The sequence below is a fragment of the Elephantulus edwardii genome, unplaced genomic scaffold, assembly GCF_000299155.1.
Source record: "Elephantulus edwardii isolate Elephantulus edwardi_28Jun2011 unplaced genomic scaffold, EleEdw1.0 scaffold00009, whole genome shotgun sequence".
Lineage (NCBI taxonomy): Eukaryota > Metazoa > Chordata > Mammalia > Macroscelidea > Macroscelididae > Elephantulus > Elephantulus edwardii.
In genome coordinates this window covers 26,063,314-26,067,527 of record NW_006399759.1, presented here as the reverse complement: position 1 = coordinate 26,067,527, position 4,214 = coordinate 26,063,314, and positions in this window count along the sequence as shown.

Genomic DNA, 4,214 nt, shown 5'->3' with positions numbered 1-4,214 from the left:
GAGCTTTTTAAAAAAGCTGTTAGAAGCAAGGGAGAGAGGGAGAAGAAAATAATTAAGACTTAACATTATCTGTATTGATACCCTCGAAATCCATATATGTAATAGTCATTCTCCTCTTGTTGCTGGGGCTATTGTTGTGTGCTGTCAAGCTGACTACTATTCATAGGGACCCTAAGAATAGCAGGCCTGGCCCTTGCCCTCTTGTGTGTCATCCTCACAATCTTTGCTGTGTTCGAATCCATAGTTAGAGTCAATGTGTCCATCCATCTCATTAAGGGTCTTCCTCTCTTTCTCTGACCCTCCACTTTTTTTTGAAACATGATTTACCTGCACTGGGCTGCACTTGGACTCTAGTTGGAACCAACAAATTAATACTCTGTGAGCAAAGAGGCCCCATTCCACTCCACTGCACGCTGCTATGAGTTTACTGGTGCTGATCTAGGCCTCCTTGAATCAGAGATGGCTAATGGTTGTGAAGATAGGTTATCAGAACTTGGCTGCAGACCACACAGCCACCACTAAGATTTCACTAGTGTCTGCTTTGCTACCTAATCAGTCACCATGACCTCCCCCAGCTGGTCTGGCATTCCTTTCCCAAGGCTTAAGGAATGTCCGATGGCCAAGCTCCATGTTTACAAAGGTCAGAGAATTCTTAGTACGTGCGTGGAATGAAAACATGCCTAGTGCTATAACCTCCATTATAGGAATCTGGGGGGGAATAATCATAGGCTTGAGGCAAGAAGTGTCAGGAAAGAAGACAGGGAAGGGGCATCAAGGGATGTGTGAAGAGGTAAAGGGCACAGCTTCACAAAGCCAAATATGAAGAAAAGCCACATTTAGAAGCAACTACTGTAGGCCAGTGGCTTTTGTTTGTTTGTTATAAACAATTATTTCTTTAATCTTCTTTAAAAATTAGATTAGAGACATTATCCTTCTCAATTAACAGAAGAAGAAACTGAGGCCTGAGGAGATTGTCCTGAAACTCGAAGTGACAGAAATAGTAAAGGCTGATTCCAAGAGCTGTGCTCTTTTGTCTCTACTGAGCTGTCAGAACCAGCCCTTAAACAAGGTTCACATTCCAAGTCGTTTAGTATACATGGGAAGAGCTTCTGAGGCCTGTTGAGGCTGATTTGCATAATTCATTTTTAGAACATTAATTAGCCGGGATGTGTAATAGTTCTTGTGCCAATTTGTGTTTCAATTTCAAATGCAAATACAAATTAGCAAATGTTATTCCTGCGGAACCTTAAGGATGAAACATTTGCTGCTTCGAGTGCGTATTAATCTTTACATTTCTGAAACTATCACTGATAGAAGCAATAATATCCTGTAATTTGAAGAATGTTTAACTCTCTGCTTTATTCTAACTTCTTTATGCTTTATTGCAACTTCAGCAGTCTGAAATTGATCAAACATGCAATCAAGATGAACTGATAATTACTGGTGATTGGAATGCAGTGTAAGGAACAAAGAAGGATCAGTAGATGGAAAAATTTGGTGATAAAAACAATGTCAAAGGATGCAGCACAGAATTTTGTATGACCACTGACTTATTCACTGGAAATGCTTTTTTCAACAACTGTATTCCTGCACCTCACAAGAAAAAATAAAAAAAAAATAATTGACTACTATATCTCTATATGGAGAATCTCAATATATTCAATCAGAACCAGGTCTAGAGACAACTGCAGAACAGACATTCAATTGCTCATATGTAAATTCAAATACTAAAATAAAAATAAGCCCATGAGAGCTGAAGTATAACCATGATTATAGCCACCAGAAATTTAGAGACTATCTCAAGAATACATTTGGCCCATTGAACACTGTTGCTGTTAGGTGCTGTCGAGTAGAGTGTACTCATATCGACCTGTCAACAACAGATCTGCACCCTGTCCTACCCTGTGCCATCCTCATACTTCCTGAGATACTACAGCCCATTGTGGCAATCACCGTGTCAATCCACCTGGTCTAGGATCTTCCTCTCCTTTGCCAACCCTCTACTCTTCCTGGCCTCATGTCCCTCTCCAAGGAATAACCTCTCCTTGCATCATGCCCAAAGCATGCGAGATGAAGCCTCACCATTCTTGCTTCCAAAGACCACTCCAGGTGTACCCTCTCCAAGACATATTTGCTTGTTCTTTCAGGTCTCCATGAACTGTTCAGTGCTCTTCTCCACAGCTGGAATAGTCAAAACACATAGAGTAGTTACATTAACGAAGGATCTTGATCACGTTGATACATAATACTAAACACATGATCCAACAGAATGTGAAAATCATTAGATAATATATTTAATATCACAAGCAAATAAAATATTGTAGAATATAATCTGTAAAATGTTTATGACAATCCATTGAAAGGAACTACTGGAAATTTAAGGCAGATTCAGAAGAGGACATGGAATAGCAGAAGATATAGCTGATTTCAGATGAATTTCGGTAGAAAGCAGAGACTTCTTTCTATTTACTATGGGTTTCATGACTATGTTGTTGTTTGTTGTGAGGTGCTGACTATGACTCATAGAAACCCTTTGAATGATATATCTGAGCATTGCCCTGTCCTGTCCATCTTCATGACCTCTGTCATCTTCAAGCCCGTGGTGGTGGTCATTGTGCCAACCCATCTTCTTGAGGTCATCTTCTCTTTTGCTAACCTTCTGCCTTTCTCACATGCCTTTCCCTCTCCAAGGCCTGATCGTTCTTCAAAATAGACCCAAAGTATATGAGATGGCATTTCACCAGTCTTGCTTTGAAAGAACACTCTGTCTGCATACCTTTAAAATAAATTGATTTGTTCTTATTTCCCATGGGCTATTCAGTATTATTCTCTATCACCACAATTCAAAGGCATCACTTGTTCTGTCTTTCTTATTCAGTGTCTAACTTTCAGATACATAGGAAGCAACTGAAGAGACCATGGCTTGGATCAGATGGATCGTAGTGTTTAAACTGACATTCTTACTCTTTAGCATTTTGGAAGGGTCTTTGACAGCAGAATTACCCAACACAATACATCTTTTTAGTTCTTGACTGCTGCTATCAGGGGTATTGATTGGAAGGAAAATGAAATAATTGTCAACTTTGATCTTTTCTTGATCCATTATTATGTTGTTGATTGGTCCAGTGAAGAGTTTTGGATCCTTGATATTGAGATATAATCCATATTGAAGGCTGTAGTCTTTGATTTGCAGCAAGTGTTTCAAGTCTTCTTGACTTTCTGCTAGCAAAGTTGTATCATCTGTGTAATGCAGATTGTTGATAAATCTTCTTCTAATGTCCTGATGCCAGAACACTTAATTGTGCTTATGAAAGCCTACAAATAGACTAAGAGGCAGTTTTGCAAACAGAATAAGAGAATGCTGGGTGGGTGGTTTAAAACCAGGAAAGGTGTGCATCAGAATTGTACTCTTTCTCTATACTTGTTCAGTCTGCATGCTGCTGAGAAAAATCATTTGAGAAGCTCAACTATATGAAGAAGAAAGTGACAACAGCATTGGAGGAAGACTCAACATTAGAGACTCATTTTAGAGTCAATATAAAGACCCACTGTAGAGTCACTAAAATTTTGCAGGATAGAATTTTGCAATACCAATGAGTATGCAACTGTGTGGATAAGAACAAATTATAGATTAGATTATGAAGAGTGAGAATTCCAGACCACGTTACTGTGCTCCTGTGAAACGTGTATATAGACTAAGAAGCAGTTGTTCAAACAGAACAAGGGGAGTACTGCATGGTTTATAAACCAGGAAACGTGCACTTATTTGTTAAATAAGTATGCTGAGCAAATCATCTGAGAAACTAGACAATGTGAAGAAGAATCCAGCATCAGGAGTGGAGGAACACTCTTCAACAATTTGCAAAATGCAGATGACACAATTTTGGTTGTCAGAAATGAGGAGGATTTGAAGCACTTACTGATAAAGGTCAAAGAGCATAGACTTAAGAATTAATTATAACTCTATCACAAAAAACCCACAACCAGACCAATAAGCTATATAAATGGAGAAAAGATTAAAGTTGTCAAAGATTTCATTTTAGTAGATCAATAATCAATACTTATAAAAGAAGAAGAAATCTAACAATATATTTCATTGGACAGATATGTTAAAAATATCTCTTTCAAAAGCAAATATTTCACATTGAGGACTAAGAAACGATTAGCCTAAGCCACGGCATTTTCAATACTTCATATTGTTGTTGTTATGTGCC